This window comes from Momordica charantia (assembly GCF_013281855.1).
Source record: "Momordica charantia cultivar OHB3-1 chromosome 11 unlocalized genomic scaffold, Mcharantia_2.0 BLBB01000011.1, whole genome shotgun sequence".
NCBI lineage: Eukaryota > Viridiplantae > Streptophyta > Magnoliopsida > Cucurbitales > Cucurbitaceae > Momordica > Momordica charantia.
Genome location: NW_028275159.1, coordinates 19,682,482 through 19,699,372, shown reverse-complemented (window position 1 = coordinate 19,699,372; position 16,891 = coordinate 19,682,482). Strand labels below are relative to the sequence as shown.

Here is a 16,891-nt window from a genome sequence, read left to right as displayed (position 1 = left end):
GGATGTTTTTTATTATTATTATTATTTTCTTAATTGTTTTTGCTTTTATTTTTAAGAAGAAAGTTCAAGTCCTATTTTAATTAATATACTTTTGGTTTAGTTTTTTTTTTTTTTTTTTTTTTTTTTGTCTTTCTGCTCTTGAAATGTTTTTTTTCATTTTTTATTTATCATTTTGGTTTTTTCATTTTCTTAAAATTTATTTTAGCATCATTATTTAAATTTCTTGAAATATCTAGTCATAAACTTGGGTTAAAATTTTGTAAATAAAGACGAAATTAATTACTTTTTAGAAACATGCCTGAGAACCAAAATAAATATTCTAAAAGTAGAGCGGCTAAAATAAACTAAAGTTGAAAGTTGAGAGCAAAATCAAGACGAAGATAAGGAGATAAAATAAATAAATATATATATGTGTGTGTGTGTGGGAGAGCGATATGAAGGATTTGTTAATTTGGAATATTATGATGAGATGAGAGTGAGAGTGTTGGGCAATACACCAACCAAAACCATCACCAAAAATCCATCTTTTGTGTTTCTTTTTTTGGTCTCTACTATTCCCTTACACTATCTTATGTTGCCCACTTCATCATCCATCCCATTTTCAATGTCCTTTGCCACTACTCATATTCATTAATTTGGGGTAAAATCCTCTCGATAAACATGCCACGTGGCACCCAGCACACAGGTATATCTCCTTGTCTGTAGGTTGGAATGTCATATAATTGCTCTTCTAGAGATTGGAGGAGTAAACCTACCTTATCTAGTAAGTTGAACGGACTAGTCTCGCAGTAGGGTGTAACTTTATTTTCGAAGTTTGTGTTGGGTAGGTAAAAATTATTGTCAACATGAATTTAGCTTAACGGTTAGGACACTTTGTTCATTTTCTAGAGGTCGGAGGTTCAATCTCCATTTTTTACATTTGTTTTACTAAACAAAAAATAGACAAGTTATAGACATACATCTCACGGTCAGGTGTTGTTATCCAACAAATTTAGGTTTTATCCAGGGTTAAGTTTACAAAGCTAGGACTTGGACAGATATGATAATGAATCTTATATGTTCTTATTCATCATCGAAGTATGCACTCTTCTACTATGCGTCACACAAGCTTCGAGTTAAAGCATTGAAGAGCGTTAACCACACTCATGCCTAACTATTTCTATTTGTAGGTATTATTCTCAAGTTCATCAACATATATTAATTAACTGTACCACTAATCAACTTATATATTTGAACAATTGTATTGTTGAATAACTTATCTATATTTTAGTTAAATATATCACTAATTAATTTATATATTGATTACTATAATCATTTATTAAAAAAAACTATTTTATATAAATTAGGCTTACTCTTATTTATTAGGATAATATGATCGAGGACGAATGCAATGTTTTTATTTAGAGTTCAAAACTCTAACTTTAGTGAGGAAACCAACTATATATTATCTCAATCACAAATGCACACAATATAAAATACCTATTTATATATCAAGTTTTGGTTTCAATTATAGCGAAATTAATACAAAACTAAGCTTAAATAATAAAGAAAGAAGCATGATAATAAGGATCAAGGAAAGAGAAATTGACACACTGTTGCAGATTCCACTAAAATATCGGGAAGAATCTTGTAAGAATTTACAATCTGTCTACCAATAATTTATCTCGATTTTCTCTCGATGAAAGCGTTCACAAATCACTCTACAAGCTTTTCTGAAACTGGAGTTGAACAATAATTCCTCACTCACGAAAAACACTCACACGTAGCAATCCCTCCAAATAAATAAATAAATAAAAATAAAATAAAATCTCTAATGTAAACATTAGGAGCCACAGTCAAAATATAAAGAAGGAGATGAAAGTAGGGTTCTTTTATTTATATGAATCCTGTGTGCGCTTTCATTTCTATTTTCGTAATTGCGACAGCGCCGCGACGCTACCCTCCAGCCAAAATAGTCTACTGCACTCTTCTAAAAATTTTGGCTCCATTTTTCTTAACAACTCCTTTTGTATTTTGTACCTTTTGTAAATAGAAAAAAGCTTTGTTAACTTTTTAATGAACAAGGTGGAAGGATGAATATATCTTAATTAAGAAATAAAGAAAATGAGACAACATCATTTGAATCTTTGAATAAATCTAGAATAAGATGATCAATAAACCAATTGGATTTTATCGATTCAACTAATGCAAAGAAAGAAGTGCATATTTATGAGTAGAATGATGATCCCCAATTAGCCAAAATACATATGATATATATATTTTCCATTTATAAAATACTTTGTTATACTTGTTTTTCTTGGTCGAAAATGATAATTAAACTGATGCAAAAAAGAGAGATTATATTTATGGCTATATAGTGAGACAACCAAATCTAACAAACAACTACAAAAATAAGTATTAATATAAGTAAAATTTTGCCTTAAAAAGATTAATTTTACTAAGAGTCATTTGGTATTTTGGTTTATGATTCTATTGATGGTTTTCAAACTTATTTCTAATAGTCTAGATTTTTCAGTACAACTTGTTCGGGGAGGATTCGGAACTCATGATCTTTTGGTTGAAGATATGTATTTATACTAGTTGACCTATGCTAAGGTCAGCTTCTAATTTTCTAGTTGTGTCTACCTTGTGTTGGGAGAAAGGTAATGAATATGTAAACTATGTAACACTAGCAAATAAATTACAACATAGTTAGCTACAAACAATACAGATATTGATAGTCTAAATTAAACTCTTGACTGTGTAAATGGTATAAACATAAAAAACTAAAAACGAACCAGACAAGAGTTGAGGCTGATGCGGCTGTCAATGATCAAAATGACATTAGCAAAAGGAACTAGCAGCAACAACAAAAGAATCGAGCTTGATGAACACCAAAAGTGATGAAAAAATAGTTGAAGCACACTTAAAAAGCACTAACCTTAAGACAACTATTCACTCTACGCAGATTGCAAGCAGACGACAACAATTGGCTCAACAGGATACAAACGACTAATCCTAGTAGAATAGCAACTTTGAACTACTGAGACCTAACAAAAACTACTAGATATTTTCTCTCGATATAAAACACGAACAACGAGAGAAAAAGAAAGGACAATTCTTGTGGGACACTTTGTAGAATGATTGGAATGCATCAAATGAAGAAATCCACTCCTCACACAAGAGTTATCATATGAATTAATGCAAGAAACCAAAACAAAAATTACAAATATTTTCAAGTTCAAATCGCTGCTTTTCTTTTCCACATAAAAGATAAAGAATAGAAAAAGAGTTAGAGGCATATAGTGGACAAAAAAGGAATGGAGAGAATCGTATGCATGGTGGTTCCCATTGTGGAAACATTAAAATCCAATATTACAGAAGTGGGATTAATTCAATTAACTAGTTAACTTTCCAACTGCTAATTAATTAATTAATTTAATTAAACTTGGATTTGCAGACCTGATTTTGTCCATCAAAATCTCAGTTTTCCTCAGACAAAATCATTCATCACACGCACACTTCCACTACCTATAACCCCATTTTTCTAATAAAAGTAAATTCATGAAATGGCTTTATTATTTTCCTTATCAACTTAAAATTACATTTTTGTCCATTTGTCTTTCAATCTAAGTTTCTAATTTTAAACTTCAAATGAAGTTTTAAAAATGCTGTACTTCGGTGGATACAATTCGAGACTTTTTACCGTTGAAGGTGAAAGTCGAGCAAGTGGCATGTCAGCTTCAAAGGGTGACAGCTGAGTGTGGGGACGACATGCTGCAAGGGCATACAATTAAGAGAGGACGCGACTTGGGCACTTGCAGGATGGTACAGAAGCCATGACGCATCGTGCAGATGACAGTCTCTAGAGGGATAGGGTGGTAAGCGATAGTATGGATACCACGCACCGAGAATGTTTCCTAACTGCTGTAGGAATCTTGTACGACGACGAGCCCTGCCATTTCATGTATAGGACATCCTTCTTGGTTGGCTCCGAGCACTTATTAAAGGAGAGAAATCTGTCACGAAATTCCTAAGGTGCTCTACTACTACTTTCTATGTTAAATAACTTGATCTCGGAGAATATTAGCTGGGACACTGCACCGATATAGAGAATCATGATCATTCGTTCATTGGATGCATTCTAGCTACCTGACACGTGGACCTCTACGAATCTCGTAATCAACAGTTGGTGCCGTCTGTGTGAAACAACATTTCAAGCCAGAACTGAAAGCTTGTTTTTCGACAGTGAGTCATTAGGTGAACGATCTGGTGACAGTGAACGTCTTTGGTAGAAGTCTGTTAGGAATGTAGTACCACCCCTCCCACTCATCTCAAACCCATGGTCACCAGAGAGATTAACCATCTCCCCTCGAGGCCGTAGTAAAGGCGATGGCAGCCCAAATCGGGAAGCTCACTGATGTCATCTTGAGCGACTGCACTGGGAGACCAACTCATCCTAAGATGGAAAACAGAGGTGTTGGGGAAAGTGTCGATGGGCAACTTGAGGACAAGTCCAAAGGTGACCTTTCCGGAAAAACCCCACCAGGAAAGTTGAAATCTCAACAACCACCAAAGACCTCCATGACGAGTTGAACGCCAAACGCTTAAAGGGCGCAACCTCAAGTCTGAGCGTCGAATCTTGAAACAATATGGGGACATCTAGCCACCCAAGTGGGTCCCATGTTGGGATAGGCAAGAAAGACCTCGAAAGATCTAAGAAGGAACTTATCGACCAAATAAAAAAGGAACTTGGAATGGACTCTAAGGAGCTCAGAGCATACTACAAGATGTTTAAGCTAGAGCAGGAACCTTTCCTAACAAATACAATGAGACCACAGATCCTATAGACCATGCCACATCTTATCTAAATGCCATGAAAGGGGCCGACTATAATGATTGGAGTAGTGTTGCGGGTTCCTAGGGACACTAACCAGACCAGCAGAGCAGTGGTTCCAAAACTTGCCCCTACGCTCAATTTTAACCTTCCAAGATCTAGCGCGAAATTCATTGACAAGTTCTATAGTAGACAAACTGAAACGCACCTGGTGTCCGCTAAGCAAAAACCGGGCGACGACTTGTGAGCCCATGTAGCATGATTTACGATAGAACGCCTGCAAGTAAGAAACTATGATGACAATGCCGCCCGTTAGGCACTGACGATTGGGATAAAAGACAAGTGTTTGATCCGCTCCCTAGGAGAATTCTCGACTGACACGATAGTGGAACTCATGTCTCGCATACAAAGGCACATTGTACAGGAGGATCTCGTACCGGCGTAGGCTTCGAATTAAGGTGGGGTAGTCTTCATCCCGATCTAGAGTAGAAGATCACCTTACATAAGCTTTGATCTCCATATTTTGCACTCCTCCTAAGTTCTCCCTCGAGTTGCTAGAAGATGACTTGCCACACTTGAAGACGACCTACTACTAGAGGACAACCTATCCCTACAAGGTGAGCTACCCTCCTTAGTAATCTATTATGCTATTTTCGGGTGACCTGCAGCACCCTACCATGCTACTCCTATCACTCATATCAAACATTGCAAAGACCAAAAATAAAAAGAAATCTTGTGAAAAGGGAGAACGAGCTACTAACGTAGATCCAAAAGTGAAGGACTAAAAAACGTGAATTTTAGGAAATCAAAGTTTCGGGTATATATAGGGAGAGAGCATAAATTCCAACTGAACACGTGTCCTCAGAAGAACGGGTCAGATTATTTGAATTTGAAGCGACTAAGTACTCAAGTGTGCCATATTCTGTCTATTCAATGTATGGACTTCTGGTGACTAATAACTCACCATGTCAAAAAAACCAGCTTGCCCCCTCTTAAATAGGTCGACCCAAGAATCCATCTAAAATGTGTTGGGGGGGGGGATCACGACATGCCACATGGACCTCGAAGCACCGACCTGTGGAGCTTGATACCCTTCAATTTAAATTCCGAGACGAAGGAGAAAGGTTCGTTAGCTCCTCAAACTCGAGGAACCCGATGCATATTCAGGAGTGATTCAAGTGGAGTCAATAACTATGGGGATTATCTCCATGATCCAGTTGTGATTCTCGCAACGGGAGTACCCAATCTATGTCCCTATAAATACACCCTTACTCCACTCAGTTCGGTAAGCAATTCTATTTGAAATCTACTTAGATATTCGAACTTGAAACTGACTTAAGCGCTGCAACGCTCTTTCTTTAACCATTCCTACTTAATAAATTCAAGTTTAATAAATTTAATCAAACTTGCAAACCAATCACCCGTAAATATGAAGTCAATCTAAGTATAGATTAATGAATAAAACATCAACTACATTATAAAAGTTGAATTTTTTTTTTCTAACAAAACAGATGAAGAATGTAGGCCTAAAAATAGGAAACACGTTGGGTTTGAAAAGTAAATAAATAAATAAAATACTGAAATGGAGTATCCACTACCACTATTGATTAAAATAAACACAAAAAATAAAAAGAAAAAGAAAAAGAAAAAGAAAAAGAGAGGAGATTGCGTTGCGTTGAATATCAAATATTTGATAGCGCAATGCAATACCAAAGGCCCAACAGTATGCCCTCTACTCATATTATTCTCTATACTATGCCTCCCATTAATACATAGTTTTATATTTATTTAAATCAATAATTTACAACTCAAATATTAGATTTGAAAAAGAAAAAAAAATGGTCTGAATTTTAGATTTTTCAATATTAGACTTACCTCATTTTTGGGTGGCAGAAAATTCCTACAACCCAAGAATGTCGAGTTGCAGGACAATTCCTACACTCAAGCATGAGGTAAGTATCCTAATCGTCAATGAACTTAAAAACTTAAGTTGATAGATTCAAGTAAATTTAATTATTTATAAGATATCTAACACTCTGCGCACCTTACTTGCGAGCTTGAAATTTTGCACAAGGCCTACCAACAAAGAATTCGAATATAGAACATCCTATTCTGATAGCATCTAAACATTATACATCTCGACTCAAGTGATAAGTGAAAGACAGTGCCGTCCTCTAAATTTGGTTTCTAATTCACTTGAGTATTATATATACAATTGTTCAATCTTATTTAAGATTAAAATATATTGCAAGATGAGAGAGTAATTCAGTACGCATAAACAAACAACAACGCTGATTGAAAATCAACAAGAGAAGGCCAGCTTAGAGAATTTATTTCGTCTCACAAACCAACAAGTCAATAAGCTACGATTGAACAATTAATTACTCTAAGTCAAGAATACAAATAGTGAAACTAATATATGTATTCAATTCTCATAAGTAATTATAAAGGCATTAAAGCGTCCTCAAAGGATAGTTTGGGTGACTTGGATCGGGACTTCAAGGAATATCCTTAAGGTATTGGGTTCAAGTCACATGTAACTCCGTCAAGCAATGATGTGAGTGGTACTAATTCAATTCGCAAATATTTTCCTATTTAATAAGAAAAATTTCCATATGACAGAGAGAAAAATTGAACATTTTGATAGGCCAATTGTCGGTTTTGAATTAATATCAAAGCTACCACATAGTTGGATCAGATACTTCAATCATGAAAATATTGACAATTTGATATAGATAACCTAGTTGACCTAACTTTATTGAAAAATTCAAGGCCCTCATAAAAACAAGCTAGCTAGGCCTCTACTTTTAACTCTTTATACATATGATTGGTTCATTAGAAAAGATTCAATTTTTGCTTATTCATGGTAAGATTTAGGTTAATAAATCCTTTTAATCTTATACTTTCATTGAAGTAACGATATAGTGCTTTAAACAGCTTTAATCTCTATCGGAATTTCTTTTCTTGATAAGTTTCGTGTTTATACATTACGAAAAGTCAAAATATCAGTAAGAGAGAGAAAGGAAATTTTTTTTTTATAATATAATATGTTGGGATAGGGATGGAACTCACAATCTCTCAATTAAAAATATATGTCAATTACCAATGAGCTATGCTTGTTTTAACAAGAGAAAGAGAAACTAATTTACAGTGGTTTGACCGTAAGGTGGAATCTATTATATAAGGAGAGTGTAGAAGAAGTAGAGGGGTATTTTTCCTCTCCTCTTTGAAGGGAACTTAGAAAAATATTCCCTATGACTAAATTTGACTGAGCTGTCACTCAATCTTAATGTCACGTGGGAAACTTGAATAATACTTTTTCCGGAATTCCAACTCAGCTAAAATGACCTTCCAGCTAGGATATGTCTTGAGTCATCTTAACAATTGCAATGGTTGGATTTTATTAATTGTGAAACCTTGTTACTTTTATTTATATCACAATTACTAAATGTTATGTATGAGATAACTACCATATATTTGGAGGGTAACATAGGTATATTTTTAATCTTTATGTTGGCAAAAGGGAAGGTTGATGTGTGACTCGAGCCGAGGTGATCACACGTCGTCAGGCTGTCGATGTGAAGTTTGATGTGTAGAATGCTGGCACCTGCAACAGAATCGTGCACTAATGTGGTGCTTGACCACATACAGTCATAAGCTTAAGTTAGAACTTAGTTTGAGCTGGTGTCGAACTGAGTTTAATTTTAATGTAAGAGAATGCGTACCTAAAGAAAGTGAGACTGCACCTTATATAAGAGGAGCACGGGGAAGTGTGATTCTACCACTGCGGCACCTGTACATGATCTTTAGTTACAATTTTTTCTTAGACAATAAGAAGATCCTTTAACAACAGAGTCGTCGTTCTGTCGAATGTCAATGATTTTATGTCAATCCAAAATCTGCTCGAGGTTGGAGTCGATCTGAGCGTCACTTCCATGGACGTAGATCATTTTCCCTCCTCGCCTTTTGAGTTTCCGAGTTGAGGTTTGGACATGTGTTCTAGTGGGGAGGGCCACATATATTGAGCCTAATTTTACATCTGACAAGAAATGTGGTGGAATGCAGGTAGTTGAATTATGAAATCAATCAAATTTGTTCTAAATTGAAACTATAATTTTGATTATCAAGAAGGCGCTTTTGTCTAATTTTTGAAAACTTATCGACCTAAAATGATGAATTAAATTGGTTCTATTTGTTTGTGTTTGATCAAGAGAGTGAGATAATCGTCGATTACAAAAGTATTTTTGTTATGATGGACTAATATCAAATAACATTAGCGAAACATATAGTAGGTGAATAATTAATCATACCTCCTTGAGAACCATCAACAGTTATGATTTGCATCCATAGTCTCACTAATCCTTTGACAACGTTGAATCTCAAAGTGTACACTATAAATGTTTTGCGACCAACTATACCAATTTGGATCATTTAGTGAGTTCCACAGGTTTCCACCAAATTCACTACTATAACCATCATCGTCTAGCTTACCTATAGAGATAAGATTCATTATGATATTGGGTACATCGCATCTCACAGAACTACCTCAATCTCACTTTCAGTATTTAAAATCACATTTCCAATTCCTTTTGTTTTAGAAAGTCTTCCCATTATCCATCCTTAATTGGCCATGATTATATACAATGACGAATGTGAAAAACCTGACCTGAGATACGTGTATTGAAGCTACACTGTCAATTACCCATACTCTGATGACTGGTGTCTTAATTTTGTTTTACTCTTAACATAAACAAGGGTATCATAAAAAACTATAGGTTTGCATTTGCCTCAAGCTTTTTTAGATTCTCTTTCAACTTTTTACCATTTCTCTTGATGTGGCCCTTCTTATATTAGTACTAAAAACATTTGATGTCTCTATTCACATAAATCCTACTATTTCTCTGCTATCTATCATTAGACTCCACATTTTATTTACCTTTTTTTTTTTTTTGAAAATATAGCCTATATGGAGCCTGAATTAGAAATGGATTATTTTCCACCTTCCTTGCAAATTTCTAAAGTAATTGCCACATCACAAATTTCATACTTTTGTCTCCTAACAAATTAGACACGTGTGTCTTCATCATTTTCCAACTTTCAGCTAAAGAAGCAAGTAATAAAATATTATTTACGTCATCACTACAAGTAATCTTAACGGAAGTTAACCGGTTGATTAAATTAATAACTTAATTAATATAAGAATTCATAGAAGCATTCACATCCAAATTTTAAAGAATATTCTAACTTGACATACTTTATTACTAGCATATAGGATTATTCATACCTATTTGTCATACATTCATCAAATTTACCGTAGTTGTCTCATTTGCCACGAGACTAGCCACATTCATTCATAAACAAACAAAGTCTGATAATAGACAACTATATGTTCATCAATTGCTTCCTAATCTTCGTCACTGATCCCTAGTTAGTTGTTCCTTCAAAGCTTTATGCATCTTTTTGCATGTTAAGAGTTTTTATGAATCTTTTTGTATGTTAAGTAATCCTTAAGATGCATCTTACAATATCCAAAATTAGCTCCTATTGAACCTGGTAATTCCTTCAAAACTTGACTCATGACTCTGGAACTAAACACTCTGATCCTGTTAGAGTATATATATTAGTATATTTGTCATATATCTAGGATTAGGCAAATCTTGTATATTTGTCTATATATATAGACTTTAGTAATAAGAATAATTTAATTTAGTTCTCTCAAACCTTAGTTTCTACATAGTATCAGAGCTTTAGGTTTCCTCTAAAATTTTTGTGCCCATTAGAGTTTTGTACCCATTAGGGTTTGAAGTTTGGAACACTTTTTTGTAAGTGTTCATTGTACCCAACCTATTCCAGTAATGCTGCCGCCGCTGCTGCTGCTCGATTCTACCGTTGTTGCTCGATTTTGCTGCCACCGCCACCGTCGCTCGCTTCCACCGCCGATGACGCTGCCCTATTCATGGGTTTCCATTTGCTATTTGTGGGTTTGTTCGTGATTTCTAAATCGGGGTGTCTGTCTCACTGTCGTTCACACTTCCGTCGCCGTCGGTTGGTGCCTGTTGCCGTTTGACGTGCTGCCTGATTACGCTTGTTTACATGCGTAAAAAGAAGGTTTTAGATGCTGTTTTTACTATGTTTCAGCTTTGTTTCGGACTTTTTCTCGATCGTTTGAGTTCCAATTCATGCAAAATTCATATACTATGGTTTGTGGATGGCTTATGTTGTATTTATGACATTTTAGGACCATTTGGGAGTGCAAATTAATCAAAAGAAGCGAAAAGACGGAAAAACTTACCATGGAGGCGCCAGGCGCCTGGGAAGCCTGCAGAAAACAGTGTTTCTTCCAACTTTGCCCTTAATGAAACGCGTCTTCCAATGCGTTTTGGTGGTTCCAACCGATGCATACGTGTAGAAGAAGTGTTCCACTATCAGTTTGAGCACGATTTGGTCAGTCAAAAGAGTTGGAAATGGGTGATTCACCACCGTTTTAGGACCTACCTAACCAATTCTGCACAGCTATAAATTCCAGCAACTTCTCCACCAAATTCATCAAGCCTTGCTTCCTTCTCTTGATCATTTTTAGTGTTTCTTTGTTGCTTTCTAAGTACTTTTGAGTTGCTTTCATTAGTTGCTTTTGGTTTTTAAATCCCGAGCACTTTACATTCTTTTATTGAGCTTTGTTTTGTTTCCATTTGTACTTAGTCATTTTCTACTTATTCAAATATATAAAAATCTAGCACTTTGCTTATCTTCTCTTTGCCTTTACTTATTTTTTAGTTAAGAGAGTTGTGTTTTTGGAGGAAAGAGCACGTGACACTCTCCCTTGCTTGAAAGAGAAGGGCGAAGCTCTCAATCCCGATAAAAACTCTCTGTTAGTTAACTTTTGTTTTTCACACATGCATTCCACATTCAACCGTTTTATTTGCTGTATTTTCTTCAATATGTCTTTCTAAATTCCCGTCTCTAGCCCGGTTATGGATAGTTAGCCTTTTATGTCTAAAAAGGGTTGCTAAGAAGTAGTGTTTTTTCTTTCCATTCATTGCTCAACATGTTTTCCCAAAAAGTTAGGATTTAGAGAAGGCCACTGTAAGTCTTAACAAGTCAATACTGAAAAGGTTGCTTATTTGCATTGTTGAGTGGTTAAACCGAGGAGAGGAGCGCCTTAGGCATAAGGGTTCCGCTTAAGTAGCCTAGACATAGGACCTTAACCCGAGGTTGCGACTATTTCCATCCTAAAACTAAGATATATCTCATAATAGACATATTAGGGAATGTCTTAGGACTTTGAACTTGCTTAGACATAAGTAAAGTGAAAAGCGTAGTCGTTAGTTTCTAAAGTAAAATGCATATTATCCTTAGCGTGTCCTTGATTCTTTGTTGGCTAACTTGAAGTAAATCGGGCTAGGTTTTATCATTCTAAGTCCAAATCCCAAATCCAAACCATTATTTGTGACCACTTCCCATTTTACAAGAATCACTCATTCCAACATTCACTATTCTTTAAAACTTTAGAGTTTGGAAATTGTTTAGAAGTCCTTGAGGATCGATACTTGGATACTCCATCCATTTTATATTACTCTGACAGGTGTGCGCTTGCATCTATATAATTGTTACCACGCTTAGTGCGTGCGTTCAGCATAAACATCCCAGTCAAGTTTTTGGCGCCGTTGCCGGGGACTTAGTTTTAAAATTATTTTCAAATTCTTTTAGTTTTTATTTTTGTGAATTGTTGTTGGGTGTAATTTCCATCCACCGTTTTTGTTCTATATTTTTGGTCATTTATCTCACAAGGGTAAGTTAAAGTGCATGAGCACAAGATCTTTTCTTCTACCCCTTGACCCTGAGATTGAGCGGACCCTTCGAAAAACTCGAAAGGAGCAAAGACTTCGAAAACAACTAGAAAAGCAAAAAGAGAGAGGAGGTGAAATCAGTCCTGAAAGTGAGGTAGAGAGTACGAGCACATCAATGGCAGATATTCCACCTCGTGATCCGGTTGATCCACCTGCTGTTAACGGTAATATGAGGGATCATGCAAGAAATGATGAATTCAACCATATCCAGATGGCGGACAACAGAGACGTGGCAATGCGAGAATATGCCGCCACGGCTTTTCAGAACTTTGATTCAGGGATAGTCAACCCTATTCCAGCCCACGCAAACTTTGAGCTTAAACCAATGATGTTCCAAATGTTGCAGACAATTGGACATTTTGGAGGGCAGGAACATGAGGATCCACATGATCATCTGAAATCATTCATTCAAATTGCAAATGCATTTCGATTACCTGGTATAACAGACGATGCTCTGAGACTAACACTTTTTCCATTTTCTTTGAAGGACCAAGCTAGAGCATGGCTCAATGCATTTCCACCGGGATCCATCACCACATGGGGGTCGTTAGTGGAGAAGTTCTTAACAAAATTCTTTCCACCTACTCGCCACGCTGATATCAGAGAGGAGATCATCTCCTTTAGACAATATGATCGTGAACCTGTTCACGAGGCGTGGGAGAGATTTAAAGAACTAATCAGGAAATGTCCGAACCATGGCTTACCGGCATGCATCCAGATAGAACATTTCTTTAGAGGTTTAGATCATCCTACTAAGATGATGCTAAACAATGCTGCCAACGGAGCCTTTACAAAGAAGACATTCAACGAGATAGTTGACATCCTAAATGACTTAGCTTCACATAACGAACTATGGTGTTCGCAAAGATCTAGGGCAGCACCAAAGAAGCAAGATCCAGCTGGAGTTTTGGCTCTGGACATTGCGACCTCGATGCAAAAAGAGATGGTTACAATGAACCAGAGGCTGAAAGAGATGGCATTGGGAATAAAAAATCCATTAGCCACGCCGATACAACCTGTGCAGTCGGATTATTGCACTCCTGCCCCTGTTTGCCAAGTCAACGATCTCATTTGTTCATTTTGCAGTGAAAACCATATCTATGATAATTGTCCACATAACCCTGCTTCTGTTTTTTATGTAGGACATGGGAACAATAGGAACTTTAACCCATATTCGAACACCTACAACCCAGGTTGGAGGCACCACCCTAATTTCTCATGGGGAGGACAAGGAGGTTCGAGCGGTTTTAATCAAGGGCAGAGCCAACAGAACAAGCAGCCCTATGTTCCACCTACACAGCAATACATCCCACCACCGCAACAGCAGTATAATCAGAGAACACAGACTCCACCAGTTCAAAATAACAACTCAAATCTTGAGAATATGATGAAGGAGTACATGGCCCGAACCGACGCAGTGATACAATCCCAAGCGGCATCAATGAGGAATTTCGAGACCCAATTGGGACAGCTCGCCAATGAATTGAAGAATAGACCACAAGGTTCTTTTCCAGGCCATACTGAATTACCAAAACGAGAAGGGAAAGAACAGTGCAAAGCTGTCACCCTCAGGAGTGGACTGGCATATGATGGACCAACAATGCCAACAACAGATGTACAGATTCCGTCCACTGAACCAATTGTAAAGATACCAGAAAATCCAACAACACCAGAAAAAGAAAATATTAGAAAAGGTAATGAGGACACCCCGAGTGTTCCTCCACAGGTACAGCCTTCTTTTACCCCTACTCCCCCGTTTCCACAAAGATTAGTAAAGAAAAATAATGATTCCCAGTTTAGAAAATTTTTAGATATTTTAAAACAACTGCATATAAATATACCATTAGTAGATGCTCTAGAACAGATGCCAAATTATGCTAAGTTTTTGAAAGATATAGTTTCTAGGAAGAAAAAAATAGGAGAGCATGAACTGGTAGCCATGACAAAATGTAGTAGTGAAGCTGTAGGCAGCCCGCTACCCATGAAATGTAATGATCCTGGCAGTTTTACCATTCCATGTTCCATAGGAGGAAAAAACTTAGGTAGGGCATTATGTGATCTAGGCGCTAGCATTAATCTTATGCCATTATCAGTTTTCAAATCTTTAGGCATAGGAGAAGCTAGACCTACTACGGTTACCCTCCAACTAGCAGATAGATCTATCATAAGACCTGAGGGAAAGATAGAAGATGTTTTAGTCCAGGTGGACAAATTCATTTTCCCTGCGGACTTTATCATTCTAGATTGCGAGGCGGACTTAGACGTTCCCATTATTTTGGGAAGACCATTTCTAGCCACTGGGGATACAGTTTTTAATGTAAGGAAGGGAGAAATTACAATGAGGGTAAATAATGAAGAAGTTAAATTTAACGTTCTAGATGCCATGAAATTACCAGGAGACTTTGAAGAGTGCTCTGCTATAAATAGCTTGAATCCTATTATGTTTGATGAGTTTTATGACTCGTTAGTTACAGAGATTGAAGAAGAGCTTGATAAGATAGCAGAAGGACCAGAAGATGTGGCTAGTCCTATTGAAAAAATACAAAAAGAAGAATGCAAGTCGTTACTTCCGTCCATAGTGGAACCACCCACGTTGGAGCAGAAGCCATTGCCGTCGCATTTGAAATATGCGTATCTAGGGGATAACGACACTTTACCTGTTATTATAGCTTCCAATTTATCACCTACTCATGAATATTCTTTATTGCAGATTTTGGAGAAGCACAAAAAGGCCATTGGATGGACGATAGCAGATATCCGAGGGATAAGCCCGGCCTTTTGCATGCACAAAATTCTATTGGAAGAAGATGCTAAGAACTCTATTGAGAGTCAAAGGCGGTTGAACCCGAAGATGAAAGAGGTTGTAAGGAAAGAAATTCTTAAATGGCTTGACGCCGGTGTTATATACCCAATATCCGACAGCAGCTGGGTAAGCCCAATACAGTGTGTACCAAAGAAAGGGGGTATAACCGTGGTGGCCAACGAGGAGAATGAGCTCATCTCAACCCGAACTGTGAGCGGGTGGAGAGTTTGCATTGACTATCGCAAACTCAACAAGGTAACAAAGAAAGACCATTTTCCTCTCCCGTTTATTGACCAGATGCTCGACCGTCTGGCAGGTAAGGATTTCTATTGTTTTTTAGATGGATATTCGGGTTATAATCAAATTACTATTGCTCCAGAAGACCAAGAGAAGACAACATTTACGTGTCCGTATGGTACGTTCGCTTTTAGGCGAATGCCCTTTGGACTATGCAATGCACCCGCGACTTTTCAGAGGTGTATGATGGCCATCTTCTCTGACATGGTAGAAAATATTCTAGAAGTTTTTATGGATGACTTTTCTGTTTTTGGAAATTCTTTCGACGCTTGTTTAGTTAATTTGGAGAGAGTATTGGAGAGATGTGAACAAACAAACCTAGTCCTAAATTGGGAGAAGTGTCATTTCATGGTACAAGAGGGTATTGTTTTGGGTCACAAAATTTCCAAGCAAGGAATAGAGGTAGACCACGCTAAGATAGACATCATTTCAAAGCTACCTCCTCCTACAAATGTCAAAGGGATTAGAAGTTTTTTAGGGCATGGGGGATTTTACCGCCGCTTTATAAAAGACTTTGCTAAAATTTCTAAACCCTTGTGTCAATTGTTAGAACATGATAGACCATTTTTTTTTATGATGACTGTTTAAAATCATTTGAAATGTTGAAAGTTGCTCTAAGTTCAGCCCCTATAATTATCGAACCTAATTGGGATTTACCTTTTGAGCTCATGTGTGATGCCAGTGATTATGCAATAGGAGCTATGTTAGGACAACGTAAAAACAAGATCTTGCATCCTGTGTATTATGCTAGTACGACTCTGACCGGTGCACAACTCAATTACACTACTACTGAAAAGGAACTGTTAGCAGTTGTGTTCGCCTTTGATAAGTTTAGGTCTTACTTGATAGGCACAAAAGTCATTGTTTTTACTGACCATTCTGCTTTAAAATATTTATTTGCTAAAAAAGATGCTAAACCACGTTTGATACGGTGGATTTTGTTACTTCAAGAGTTTGATATTGAAGTTAGGGACAGGAAGGGTACTGAAAACCAAGTTGCTGATCACCTGTCTAGATTGGAATCCCCGCTCTGTGATGATGGAACTGTTATTCGTGAACAGTTTATTGACGAGCAACTCTTGCGAGTTGATTCAGTTCCGTGGTATGCCGATATAGCAAATTATTTGG

General features: G+C 36.7%; 1 non-coding gene across 1 annotated transcript; it reads right to left on the bottom strand.

Moving 5' to 3' along the window:
* Nucleotides 1-13,258: 13,258 nt before the first annotated feature.
* LOC148208274 (small nucleolar RNA R71) lies at nt 13,259-13,365 on the bottom strand. The gene has a single exon (XR_015789140.1). It is a non-coding gene; the product is annotated as a small nucleolar RNA R71 (small nucleolar RNA).
* Between the last annotated feature and the right edge of the window lie 3,526 nt (nt 13,366-16,891).